This window comes from Acartia tonsa, chromosome 13 (genome assembly GCF_053477335.1).
Source record: "Acartia tonsa isolate MP-2025a chromosome 13, ASM5347733v1, whole genome shotgun sequence".
In the NCBI taxonomy this organism is placed as follows: domain Eukaryota; kingdom Metazoa; phylum Arthropoda; class Copepoda; order Calanoida; family Acartiidae; genus Acartia; species Acartia tonsa.
Window position 1 is genome coordinate 40,325,534 of NC_137272.1, and position 15,293 is coordinate 40,340,826.

The window sequence follows — 15,293 nt, forward strand, 5'->3', positions numbered from 1 at the left end:
AAATCTTTTCTTTTTTACTTTTTTAAGATTCATTTTATAGTTGGTACATTCTATGAAGGTTGTGAACCCTTGTATGACAATGGTAGTTTAATAAGGTAGTGGGACTACAAAAAAATATTTTCAGCTTTTCGCGGATAGTAAAATGAAAAATTTTAAGATTAATATAAGCTTTGTTATCCTCAAGGGTCGAAGGTACAGGCTAATAAAATTAGTATTAATGGTATTGCTCAGAACCGGGTCTAATCCAGCAAATATTAATACTTTTAAATGCCATACTGTAAAAAATCTTACAAGTGATTTTTAGAGCACCTCCATTGAATTTTTTTATTACTGAGGGTAATGAGGTGTCAAGATCTTTTTAGCGGAGAAATGAAACAAATTTATGCTGCTCATTTAGATTTTTTTTATTAATAAGGCAGCAACTCTTAAGTTTATTCTGGACGTCCTGAAACTTATCGAACACTTACTAGCACAGCAACTCTAGTTTGTTATGGTTGTATAACTATTGGTCAATTGAGTTAACTTTCCTTAATATAATTTTTGGCACCAATTTATCATTTTATCATAGGTTTGATTGAAAAGGAAAGGCTTTAAAAGACCCCCAGGGTTAGGGGCTTTGAAGAAGATATTGAAAATATAGAGGTATAGGATATTAATTATGAACTTTCTAATTGTATATCAGGAATTTTACCTAAATATAATTTTGTATTGCTGTGTTTGTATTTTAGGATGTTATAATCCTTGTTTTTTTCGCACAAAAGTTCCTTTTTTTCTGCAATATAAAATGGCTAATAAATGACCTTAGGCGTTCGGTCAAGGATTTTTAACCTAATGGTTGGAGATAAACCTTCATACTATTAAGTCAATGGAAGCGAAGCTTTTATTAGGTAATGAACATAAAAGAGGATAGTTTATAAAAGAGGATTTTACACCTAATTGTTCTAAAATAAGGTTTTTTTAAAATTACGTCCAATGCAATGGTAGGGAAGCCTATTTTAGATGCTAAGCTGAACATTAAACTAGTTGAAAACTCAAATAAAGCAGTAAGTAAATTTTAAAAAAAATTGTACAAAATGTTATTGCAAAGAAAAAGCTTTCAAAATTTATTAGAAAAAAATATGTCAGATATGATACCTCTCTTTGCAGTACATGGCATTGCTAATTTGTAAACTTTTAGGTATATTATTAATTTACATAAAAATTTCAACTAATTATCATACTTTAAAATCTAAAATTAAAGTGAAATTGATCTTAAACTTAAAAAATATCATTAAATTATCTTATAATTTTAAACTTTATATTTTATTCGAAAGTTACATTTAAAAATAACATTTCTATTTTCTTTTTAATACTTATTCTTTGTTTTATATGTTTTAAGGACCTCTATGAAAACAATGGAACTCAAGGATTGATTTTTGTATAATTTCTATTTTATTTAATATTTAAAAAAAAATAAAATACATACATTAGATAATTTTTCTGCCATTTTATTTAAAAAGCATTACAGAAATAGTTGTTAACTTTGGGGACTTTCATAAAATTTTATTGTTTTTTTTTAAGTTAAGAGTCCAAACGTTTCAACCACTAATTGTAATCTACAGAAGGGATAATTTTGTATATCATCATTGGTATTCTGTATTCTACATCAAGTTAATAGGTCATTATCTTATCCCTTTGGATCCCTGGGTTTCCGTATTTAAGATGTTCCCTGTTCAACTTATAGAAGAGAATTTCAACTATTCCTACTGAAAGAAGAAAAATGGTTTCAAAACTCCTTGATTGAAAATTCCATTCCGATGAAACGACACTGGAATTGCTTTAAAACAACAAAGATGATACTAAAACAGCTAAAAAATAGTTTTAAGATAAAGAAAAATGTAATTTCTCTGAAAAAATTACATTTTTTTCAAATTTTCACCTCTAAAAAGTATCTATTTTGAAACAAATGTTTAAATATCTATGACATTTTTTACAACGCACGTAAATTATTTCTTAAGTGCAGAATTTTCTTTATTGTTTGAACACAATCCTAAAACTCATTTAACACATTTTTGAAACTTAAATTCAAGTAAATTTCATATTAACATTGTTTACTTGCTTCTTTATAATCACACACAAAGTCAATTATATCCATAAGTAGCGCAGAATTTTACATGAAAATGGAACATCTATACTTTAGAAGATTCTATGATTTCTTTGTAAATTTTATATAATATGATTCCTGTAATAGTAAGGTACAATTTTTAAAGTAACTCTATAATTATTATTAATAAGAAGCCCGTTAGTCTATTTGTCCAATAACAGTCTGATATAAAGAGCTATGCTTTTATGGATGTTGCTATCCTTGTGTTGTAAGGGTGGCAAATTTTACAAATGCACAAAAATTTATGAAGGGGCAAAATTTGCGGTGATTGGCAAATTTTTTTTGGACATTACTTAAGGTTAAATTTGTTTTGAATTTTCAAACTATTACACCAAGCAATACGATGTCTTACTGTATGAATGTACACTAAGATCCTCGAAAAGTTATTTTCCTTAAAAATCTGGTTAAAAAGGATATTTTTAATTCCAATTGACGTTTGAGAATACGGAATATTTAGATGGAAAAATAGAGATGGATGGGACATTAGATTGTATATTATTGTATATTATATTGTCCCAAAAGTTTGATAAAATCGTTGGCTTAGGAAAATTTATTACATCTTTATCACAATTGGGGATGTACATACATTTATCGTCCATTTTTATATCCTTTGAGAAAACCTATCAAACGATTTTAAAGAGTTTTTTTTGTAGGATACCCTTAGTGTCCTGCAATGGTCCATGTATATACTTGGATATGCAAAATAATATATATGGTATAAACCAATGAATATACCCTTCAAATTTGATATTAAATATTATATCTACGATCACATGTCATGCAATTCCTATACCTTTTTTGACACATGTATATTTTATATGAAAGAAAAAATAGTATTTTTTTAGATTAAATTAATTGTTTTTACTTTAATTTTTAGATACAAGTATGCTGTTATGGTTATCAATAAAGCAATCAATAAAAGAAATATTATTAGCAAAATAAAGCTATGAACACATTTTACAAAAGTCAGATAGTCAAAAACGAATGGACAAATTAAATTTATAGAGTAGCTACTTTATATAATAAATGTAAAAGTAAGGTGTATAGTTATCCAATAGAGTAAGAGTAGAAAAAAAGAATATTTATTTTTTTATGTTGTTGTTAAAATGTAGGATTTTAAAAGATGTTTTATGATTTTATCCCAATTTTACAATAGTTTTTAGTTCTTGATTTCCTGAACTTAAAAGAAACATGCTATAATTGTTATCAATATCAAATATCAAATAAGAGTATAGCTGCTATCATCAAAATCTGAATATGGTAGGTCTTTAACTTTGTAGTCTATTGGTTTACACCATCATAATAAAGTGAAAGGGTATCTCTACATAGTTTAAGGTCTTAACCCAGGATAATTGTAATATTTTATATCTTTTTTTTACAAAAAAAGATGTATAGATGGATAGATGTAAGCATAAGGAAAAAGGATAAGAGGATGAATACTCACCCCAATTTCATTGTAAAATATTACTTCCCCCTAGTAAAATAATTTGTCTGCTATTTATCTAAACCGTCCGCGGCTTTTTGCATCTTAATCATAACCTATTCTATATATGTAAAAAAATATAAAAAAAAATTTATCTTATTAATTATTATTATTTTTCTGTAATTTATTATGTTTTTAAAAAAATTTAAAGAAAATATTTAAAATACAATTTGATTTAGAATCTTAAAAAACAAACAGCCGTGGGCGGTCTTAGTGCAGCAGAAAAGTATGTTTCGCCTAGTTTAAAAATAGGAGGGTTCACCTTTCATGATCAAAAATTAATTTTTTTTCAAATTAGCCTAAATGTAATATTTAAATCTAATTAACATGATAAAACTTTAAAATGTTTACTAATAAAAAATTAATAGTTTAGCTCTCAGCCACCAGGTTCGCTAGTTGTCTACTTCGAAGACATACATTAAAACTAAGGCTAAATATTAAATAAAAAATTTCATAACTGAATAATCTAAATAAGTGAACAATCTGTAATGCTATCTATGTTCTTTCTAAGACAATACTCGTTTTTACAATATTTTTAACATTTTCAAGTGATGTTATTTACCCCTCAGGGTTTGGCCCTTTAGTGACAAAAATCCAAATTAAGAAAAATACAGGCAAAATAAAAATTTATGAACGCTTTGATATTCTAGTTCTATATCTAAAGCTAGATGGCACTGAAAAACTGATTATTATAATTTACAATCAAATGTTCATATTAAACTTGTAAAAACGTTTATTTATTAAGAAATAAAAGTTAGATAGACTGCAATATAAATCTTATAAGCTAATAATGAGTGTTGTGATTAAAGTCAGTAGCAAAGTCATAAAAAATTAATAATGATAATTTTATATTCTTTCATTAGGTTTCATCAGAATGGATGATAATTCAAAATATTTCTATATCATCCTATAAAAATCAGATGTATGCTTCAAACAGCAACTATAATTGTCTTGAAATTACATTTAATTTTGAGATATTCCCATTTTGAAAAGTGGTGGAATAACATTAAAAATTCAGCGCGGTAATTGCTCAATATAGGCCTCTAGGCCCACTGCCTATTTTAGTCCTTCAAATACCTCGATTTCTCTCTTTTATTATTTTCTCTATGGATGTAAGGCATATAGAGAAGATAAATATTTGGAGAAATTTGACAACGTTTGAACACTTAACTTAATGAAACAACCAATCAAGTCCCCAGAGTTATAAAGCCAACGAAAAAGGAAACATTATTATAGAACTTTGGAGGCAACTGTAATAAACAGCCCATTATTCCCTCTCTCTCTCTCTGCAAAAATTAATTGAATAAAAAGTTATATGGGTTGAATTGTAATAGATGCTTTTTAAGATGGATAGACGAAAAAAAAGATAGGTAGCCGGATAGATAGATAGAAAGCTAGAAAAATAGATAGAAAAATAGATAGAAAAATAGATAGATATTGCAATTCATTCCCTGACTGGAGATACTATCTGGACATCCTAGTGAATCTTATCTTTCTCAGGCCTACTTTTTAAATTCTAATTTTATGTAGAGCATACATGTTTAAGATTACAATATGTGAGGTCTCCTTTTTAGTAGCGAAGCTACTCTATAAATCACAATGTCCGTCCGTCCGTCCGTCTGTCCGTCCGTCCGTAATTAATGAATTGGGGGAAACGTGATTTTCTCGGCTCCTATAAAAGATAGAGAGCTGAAATTTTTTGACAACATTCCCATCATTAAGGAGCACAATTAACTATAAAACATCAATGGCAGTCAGACTGCTTTTTAGCAGGTTTTAGGCTATTTTTTATATTTTCCAAATTTTTCCCATATCTTTGGTGTTTATGGTCCGATTTTCAAAATTTTTTCAGTTAAAGATATCAAAAATAAATTTCCCGTCATTTGAGGAAAACAACAATGACGGTCAGACTGCCTTTTTGCAGGTTTTTGGCTATTTTTATATTTTTCACATTTTTCCCCATATATTTGGTGTTTATGGTCCGATTTTCGAAATTTTTTCAGTTAAAGATATCAAAATTAAATTTCCTGTCGTTTGATGAAAACAACAATGACTGTCAGACTGCCTTTTTGCAGGTTTTTGGCTATTTTTGTATTTATCACATTTTTACCCATATCTTTAGTGTTTATAGTTCAATTTTCAAAAATTTTTCAGTTAAAGATATTCTCATTAAATTTCTGGTGTTTTAAGAAAAGAAACAATGGCGGCCAAACTGCCATTTAGCAGGTTTTTGGCTATTTTTATATGTTTGACATATTTCCTCATATCTTTGGTATTTTTGGTCCAATTTTAAAACTTTTTTGCATTAACAGTTTCAAATTTTTCCCCCCCATTGTTATGTGCATCTAGTATGTAATTTACTTTAACCGTCTTCATCATACAAAATAAAACAAGGTTTCGTGTTTATTTTCTCCAATAAATCTATTCTTGATTTTAATAAATACACTTTAAATCAACTTCTACGTATTCCCATCCACAATTTTTTGTGCTTCGCTACTTATGGATGTTGTCATCCTTGTTTCAATCTAATTTCATGTAAAACATACATGTTTAAGATTACAATATCTAAGGCCATTTTCTATACCTTCCTCGCCCTCCCCTAGAGGCCAGAGGCAATGATGTATATACTTCAAACAGCATGTTTTAAAATTAACCCAAAATGCTTGTCTATGCACCTGTATTGTCCATCAAACAACACTTGCAGGGCATAATCAGATAAAATTCATAGGGCGTATTTAGGGATCAATATGCTAAATTTAAATATTTTACATTTGTAAAAGTTTCTCTTTTAATGGTTTAAATCACTGAAAATTATTACATTAAAATGTTTAAAGGGTAGATTATAGGATTTCTTACATTTTTAATATAAAAAAAAACACATTTCTTATGTCCATCAAAAAGAGGTTCTACAAATTTTTAAAAACTGAATGATTCATAAAAAGTTTTGGGTATAGTCCCTTTCGTGGCAACGCCCCTTAATGGGCGATTCTTCGTATTTTCAAAGTAGGTTTTCTCCTATTTCTAGCCCCTGCGGGGGGCTCTAACCCTGCGGGGCAAATTGCTTAACCCTCCGGGGCAATCACCTAACCCAATAAACCTAACCTAACCTAAAAAAACTTATTAAAAGCCATTTTAAAAATACGACGAATCGCCCCTTAAAGGGCGTTGTCACGAAAGGGACTATTCCAAAAGTTTTTTTCTCAAAAATATAGATTTCTTCAAAATAAGCTTTAATTATACTTAACCACCTTATTTCAATAAGGAATTGAAAAATAATAACAAAGTAAGGCTAGTAAAAAAGAGTCCTTAAGGGATAAGACAATGGAATGTCAATTGACATAAACACACAATGATGATAATCAAAATTACTGCTTCTGCAGGTTAAAATTCTTGGTTAAAAAGTTTGGACACTATCAGTTTTAAATCACCCAATCAAATTTGATAAAAACACCCATAGTTTATTCAATGATATAACGTGCTTTAAAACATTGGGTACCACCACCAGTGTAATTTACAGTCCAATATCCCCTCCCTCCTGGGTAAAAATATTTATATTACCCAACTTTTTGGTGATGTTTGTAGGACCTACAGAATTTCTGTTCAGCTCCGTATATTGGGAAATTAGGCTCTGTGGCTCAACTTTGACCCCAGCGTAATTTTTTGACCCATGCATCCAACATTTTTTATATAAAGGATTTCATTCACGGTGCGCATACGCCACAGCAGAAATAAAACTCAAGAATAGTAATTTTCTCAGGAATTAATGGATGTTCTAAATATGAAATATCAAAGTAGAATATAAGTAAACAGTTTTGACTGTTTTCATATTTAAAAAAAAAATCGACATTAAAGCCTCTTTTATAACAGTGTTTTTAAGTTTCTTATTTTTCTGCTAAAATATAATATTATTTGTATCGTATGAACATTTTCGATTCATCCATCCCTTTTACTTTAGAGTGTTGGAATTTATATTCTATATGTTCATACAATAAAGAAAATTATAGCAAATCAGCAAAGAAATCAATTAATTTGGATTGTAGTAAAATTGTAAGAAATGGTTTATAAGATAAATTCATATGCATGATATAACAGCAAAAGGAGAAATTTCTTATAATTCAGATCAGAAAGGACTTCTAGACGAAGGTTGTACAATCAAAAGGTTGATTGTCAAAAATAGTATCAGAAGTCAAATTATGGCTGAGACTCAATCCGAAACCATAGTGCCAACTAATAGACTTTAAGCTAAAGTTTCGCTGGTTACAATTGGTAGAAACGTGGAGGCACCAAATTTATAAAGGAGTATGACCAAGGCATTGATGTAGAGAGGTGTTCCAATGAAATTGCCAACAAAAAATCGGTCAGAATTGAAGTAATAGAAATTTTGTGAAAATATGGGATATTTATAGTATCAAAACTCATAGAATCATACAATATTTCTTTTATTTGTTGAAAACTTAAAGTTCAGATAAAGTTAGATAAAGTTTTAACCTTAAATTGTCATTTTTATTGGCACACCTTTACCTAAAGCTAGGCATAAAGTGTAATAGGCTCTTTCCCTCTCTTTCTAAAATTTTTATATTGGACTCATTAGTTTTGGATTGATTTACCATATTTTTAAGAAAAACATATCTGTTTGAAATATAATTTTTGTTGTTAGCACTATAATATTTATTTATTTTACTTGCATTTTGAAAAAAATACAAAAAAATGAAACCTGCTAAATTGGTAGCCGCACTCAGCCGTTACATAGGAAGCCACAGCCGCCAAAATTAAATTTAGCTGCCGTTAAGCTGCTTCCGTATGGTGCGGCTGTCAAAACTTGGTAAAATCACCGAAACCCCCAAAACGCCATGCTATCTATTTTTAGATGAAAAACGATTCGCAGCTACTCTATAATAACTCTACTATTTTCTCTGCCTATTTCTGAATTATATTCTTTATTGCGTGAGCTATCATATTCAACTATTTTTTATTCAATTTTTTACACGGATAGATAGATATGCATGGAGATATCTAGCTATATTTTCAATAGATAGATACTTGGATATTTCATTTGATTTTTAAAAAATCGTATAATAATATATTTTTATACTTGGGGGCCGGATGGAAGTAATATTTTTAAAAAGATCTATGAGAAGCTTGACTGTAAAGAAGAACCAAATCGGTTCAGCTTCTCTATGCATACAGTAAGACAGACAGATAGACGTCCTGATACTTTTATATAGGGTTATGAACAAAGTTTGGACAAATAAATTCCCTAGATACTAGATAGATATAAATTTGAGGGTGGATTCTAATTGGTTTTACAAGTGCAGTATTTTGTCTATACATGCTTTATATGGCTTTAAAGATTACAGGGTACAAGGGAATCAAGATATGTAAAAAAAAGTCAAAGTTTCATTGAAGCACAACCCCCCCACCTCCCCCCTCTCCCTCTAACCTAGTATGACCTAAAGTAATAAACAAACAATCGAAAAAATTTCTGTGCTCGACTAAACACTTTTAGGGAAACCGACCATAATTCTAGAGGGGAGGGGGGGGGGAGGAGCAAAAGCTTGTCATGTAATGAACAATTTTAATTAAAAATTTTCTCATTGTTTTATAGTATATCTTTTTATATTCAGATTAATGTAATTGTTGAAAGGTTTTTATAAATCTTATTTCTTTCTTATTTATAATAATGATAAATAATTTTATTTTGATTTATCATTTCTAGTCACTATCTCCTTTTTTGTCTCTATTTTATATCTAAATGGCTCGCGGAGTTTAAAGTTGTCAGAAATAAAATACAAATCTTAAGATTAATGTTGTTGATTCCATCTATTCCAAACTAACAATAATAACTATCAAACCTATCAAAAGCTACTGTGAGGATACGACGAAACACTCTACTTCGTTTTCTTTCCATGATCAAAATATATTTCTCTTTATAAGGTAAAGTTCCTTACTTTTTACTTCTTTATATTTTAGCTTTACTTTTGTGTAGGTGTTGGTCTTTTGTAGGTGTTGGTCTTATGTAGGTGTTGGTCTTATGTAGGTGTTGGTCTTTTGTAGGGGTTGGTCTTTTGTAGAGTTGGTCTTTTATAAGTGTTACTCTTTTGTAGAGTTGGTCTTTTGTAGGGGTTGGCCTTTTGTAGAGTTGGTCTTTTGTAGCAACGCCTGTTGGAAACCTACCATTTAGGGACGCTGTATTTGTAGGTAGATAAACGTGGTAGAAAATAGACTTAAATCTTTTTTAAAAATATCCAAAACTATGTGAACTGAAATAACACAAAGAAAACACTTTTTACTTTATATTATAGATTTTTTGTAAGCAATTTTCTCTTATATTATCTTTCTATCTAGAATTAATCTATGTTTTTATCGTCATCATATAAACATTTGTTCTGGTGCATTATGAATCATCACCATGGAGGGAGGGGACATTGGACTTGGAATTATATTGTTGTCAAAAGATTTCTTTAACTTAGGAAGTTTTATTTAATCTTATTGGGGTGGTACCCTAGCAGTGTCCAAGCTTTTTCAATAATAATATATTCTACAAAAATTAGAGTTAATTTTGTTTATTTATTATTTGGGGTGCAGAACAATTTATTGTCCATTGTCTTATCACTTATGATCCCTTATTATCATAAGTACAATTTTTTATAATAAGCAAAACTATCTGCGCTGTATATCAAAATTATGGTTGAAAAGTTTACACATTAAATAATTTAATTTAAATAAAAAAATGATTATAAATGTCCAAAATGATAAAAGGGAGAGGTCATTTTCTAGTAAATCCCGTAAAGGTGTGTGTTATAAGGCCTAAAAATAGTAGTAGAACGATAAGGTGCTCTATATATTTGTATTTCCTATTGAATAGAACAATAGGGAAAAAATTTTTTTTTTTTTTTTTGATAACCGTACCTGGAATATCTGAAATTTCTATCAAACGCTTTGTTTGGCTCAAACTGACACAAATAAAAAAAAATATAATTATAATAAATCAACCTGTAAAGAATGACTTCTTCCTTTGTTTAATGGTATAGATTGTTCTTAACCTTTACCTTGTACCTATAGAAAACATTATTATTATAATTATATTTTTTTTTAATTTTTGTCAGTTTGAGCCAAACAAAGCGTTTGATAGAAATTTCGTATTTTTTTTAGATAATCCAGGTACGGTTATCAAAAAAAAAAAAAAAATTTCCCTATTGTTCTATTCAATAGGGAATACATATATCTAGAGCACCTTATCGTTCTACTACTATTTTTAGGCCTTATAACACACACCTTTACGGGATTTACTAGAAAATGACCTCTCCCTTTGTCAGAAATGATTTGTAGTAAGAAATGCGTTATTCTATTATAGTTGAGTCAGATTAGAGTACTAGTACTGAGAAATAGTAGAAAAGCTACTGTGAAAAATACGAAGAATCGCCACTTAAGGTGCGTTGCCACAAAAGGAACTATAAAACTATATATTAATGTCCCAAACTTAAGTATATTTATTTATATAAAAGTCATATTGCTTCCAAAAATTAAAATTAAAGCATAAAAGACTGTAAAGCTTATAAACCATCATTAAAGAATATCTATGATCACATCAATATGAAGGTTATTCCTCTATTTTATTAGCTCTATTATATATATGCTATGTAAGAGAATGTCTTTATCTATTATACCAGAATTCTGCATTTTGCATCCATTCTTTTTATTATGTTTATACAATACAGAGCTGGATCTTTAAATCATTTTAGTGGTGAGCCAGTGATTCATAAAATGCTGTGCTCTTATTGGCTGAAATTCGACTCACCCCGATCCGGCTCACCACTAAAATGATTTGAAGATCCAGCTCAGATAATATTTTACATATAAGGAAATCTTAAGGGAAAAGACAATGCACAATAAATTTATGTATTTATGTGATAAAAAAAATTACCCCAGCTGTAGATTAAGACTAAAAGTGCAAAAATCTTAGTTCAAACTATCCAATCAAGATTTAATAAAAAGTATACACTCAAAGTCTTTACCCAACAAATAAGAGAAGATGTTTTAGTTTTAAAAAAGAAAAAGTAAAATGAACATTTTTTGGTAGGGTAATGATTATTTTTTTCTAGTGGCAATTTCTCTTAGAATAAAAGAGGTATCCTTCCAAAAAAAACTCCTGAACCTCTAAGAAGATAAAGCAGAACCATATCGGTTTATGGTTCAGCGACGTGCAAACAGACATCCTGTTACTTTTAATTCAGAATACATAATTTTGCTGTTTTAAGAGAAAGCAATTCTTTGCTAACATCATTTTTAGATTGTTCCACTTCTCTATTTTCTTTTGATTTCAACAGTCTTTCAACAAACATACAAAATCATTTTAAGCAGCTTTTTAATGTGCAAAGCAAGTTCTAAAAAGCCTACAATCCCCCTACTTTTCTTAATTTGATGTACATTTATTATACTTATACCATTACATCTTTGCAAGTTATGGCTACATTAAGTCTTATTAGAAGATTAGAAACTAAACAAATGTAACAAATATATCTTAAGTTGAGAAGCTACTCTATAATTCGAAATGTCCTTTCCTTCTACCCTTCAGTCAGAAATGTGATTTTCTCCAGTAATATACATTTTATGCATTCATTTTATGTAAGAACATTTTAGCTGCTATTATAGATAGACGGCTGAATTTTTGTTTGTTAAGAATCTCCTGGCAAATGTGCATTTTTGGCCAAGTCATGCTTCTATGTGTTTCAAAAAAGATCCTTTTAACTGTATTCATTTCTTTTTAAAAGTTTTTAGAAAAATATTTTGTTATTTCCAAGAATTAATATTCTTATGTCATATAATGGTCATTGCATTTCTATCTTTCTATTAATTTATTCATATAGTTGTATCTATCTATCTATTAATATCCTCTCATTCATTAAGCCTTTGCAGTTTATAGTCATACTAAGAGAACAAGGACAATACATTATTCATATGCAGCATTAACAAGTAAGCTATCAAAGTTTTGGATTAAAAATAAATAATTAACAAAATTATTTTACCTTAAAATAAAAGTATAATATGTGTCTGTAAGTCTGTTTGTTTGTCTGTCAAACAAAGTCTGTCAGTGTGTCCATCAAAAGATTTAACTACCCGCTGAACCGATATGGCTCTCCTTTATAGGTCTAAGATCGCCTTTAGAAAAAAACCACACCTCAAATTTCTTTACTTTACAAAACATGGAATTCTGATCTCCCCCCTTCCTATCTATTTTTATAGTTCTTCTAGAGGCCTCTAGAGGTGAAGCTGCTTGTATAAAATAAGGAATTAAAGGCAGGGTATACCAATCTGTAGAGTAGCTGCAATTCTCTAAAACCAGAGACTTTAAATAATAAGAAAATGGAAATACAGATAGAGCTAGCAAACAATTAAATATAAAGTAATGAGGGAATCTTAAGCATAATAAAACAGCCCCCCACTGATAAATTCACTGCTGCTATACTTATTGTTCATTTATGACATAAGTCTATAATAAACACTATCAAACGCTTTCGTTCAATCAAGAAAACAAAGAGTTCTGAATTACAGAATTAAAGCAATTAAAACAAGTTATCTTTAAGGGTATTTCTAAAATTTAAAACATATTTAACCACTTATGATTATATTATTCATTTAATGATATTTTTTATTGTTCGTATGATACTTGTAAAAAAAACATTAGATTTTCAACATTTAAGCAGAAGTAAAAATGTAGGAATATTAAAGTTAAGTTGATATGTTTAATATACATATTTTGGTAGCAGAATATATTAAGTATTTTTGCCCTGTGCATCATTAATCATATACCCTTACACAATAATATAACTTATATTATAGTCTGTCTACCATATCTCTATCTATCTAAACAGTTTATACTATACATAACTGAGCTTGATCTTTAAATCATTTTATTAGTGAGCCAGATCGAGGTGCGCCGAATTTTAGCCAATCACAGCGCGGTATTTCATAAAATGCTGTGCTCTCATTGGTGGAAAGTTGGCTCACCCCGATCTGGCTCACCACTAAAATGATTTAAAGATCCAGCTCTGTTTTACTTAGGGTGCTATTGGGACACGGGACTGTAAATTACACTGGTACCCAAAGTTTTAAAACGTTGATGTCTTAGTGGCTGGCTATGCAACACTGTTTTTTTATCTTGATTGTAATTTGTTATTTCCAACCTAGTTTTGTCCACACTTTTTAACCAATAATTTTAATATAGTATGGTATCATTTATCATCCATTGTCTTATCCTTTAAGATCCCTTTTACTCAATATAACTCAAACAGTGTCATAATGACATAAAGTTGGTGCTTAATGTCTTTACATATTAATGAATAAATGGATGTAGAATACATGGAGAGATTCTTGCACACCCTTATAAATTGTTTCTCTAGAATGGCTGATTTAACTATACCCCCTCCCCCCTATTCCCTCCCCTGACCATGGACGAACATATTGACCAATATCTGAGGATTATATTAGCAACCTAAATTGAGGACACAAATTAACCTGAGCTGGATCTTTAAATCGTTTTTATAGTGCGCTGAATCGGGGCGATTCAGAGGTGATTTGTAGGTGCGCTGGTGGTTAGCCACAGCGCGCCTATTAAACATTGATATTTAAAAGATTTTCGGCGCGGTGTTGTTAAATCGCTTGCGACACTCAATAAAATATTGATCCGCGCCAGTACAACTTTATTACATAAGCCGTGTCAGTAAGGCATTTTATGTAAAATTCCGTGTCAGCATGGTATTTTATATAAAACATTAATATATAATTTATTTTAAAAATAACTATAAAAATGTTTTCACAATAGTTTTGCAATAAAATATTAAAGTAATTAAAAAAAAATATTTATTTATTAAATAAATCACCCCGATTTAAACCGGCAATGCCACTCGGTGAGTGGCGTTGCCGCGCCGGGCCCGCGCCACTGCCCGATTCAAATCGCCCATGCAAATTCGATTTAAAGATTGATATTAATAATTTGATGGTGCGCTAAATGAATCGCCCCGGTTTAAATCACCTATAAACGATTTAAAGATCGAGCTCTGTTATATAATATCCACGTATTCTATATCCATTTATGAATGTTTGTAACATCTCACATTTTAACCATGGACCAAACAAAAACCACGTTTTTTTTTTTGCAAATAGCCGATAAATTGATGTACATATCCAATGATGATATACAAAATTATCTGTAGACTACAATTATTGGTTTAATTGTTTGGACACTCAACTTAATGAACCACCAACAATTTAAAATTCAACACAAGTACAAGAGTTTTTAAGCCAACAAATATGATAAATTAGTTATAGAACTTTGAGTACCAGTGCTATTTACAGTCCAATGTCCAATCCCTCCCTGTGATCAAGTTATTATTTGAAATGATAGCAGAATAGTTATTTCTTTCATCGTATTATAAACCGCTTTCCGCGGATATAGAATGTACAAGACCCGTGCCTTCGGCACTTCGGGGCTAAAAAAACTGGTTTAAATCTTATAATTGTACATTTTTATATTCGTAGAAAGCTGGATATAATACGATGCTAGACATAGTTTTTTCGTATGGATGAGAACCGGTTCCTATCCACCGGATTCGAATGAATACGATAATAATGGATAGCCCAATCGCGATATAAGTGACAAAATATAAA

General features: G+C 29.7%; 1 protein-coding gene across 1 annotated transcript in view; it reads right to left on the reverse strand.

The window, feature by feature from the left end:
* Positions 1–15,293, reverse strand: part of LOC145304235 (uncharacterized) — a 292,443-nt gene that overhangs the window by 87,179 nt on the left and 189,971 nt on the right. The window lies entirely within an intron of this gene.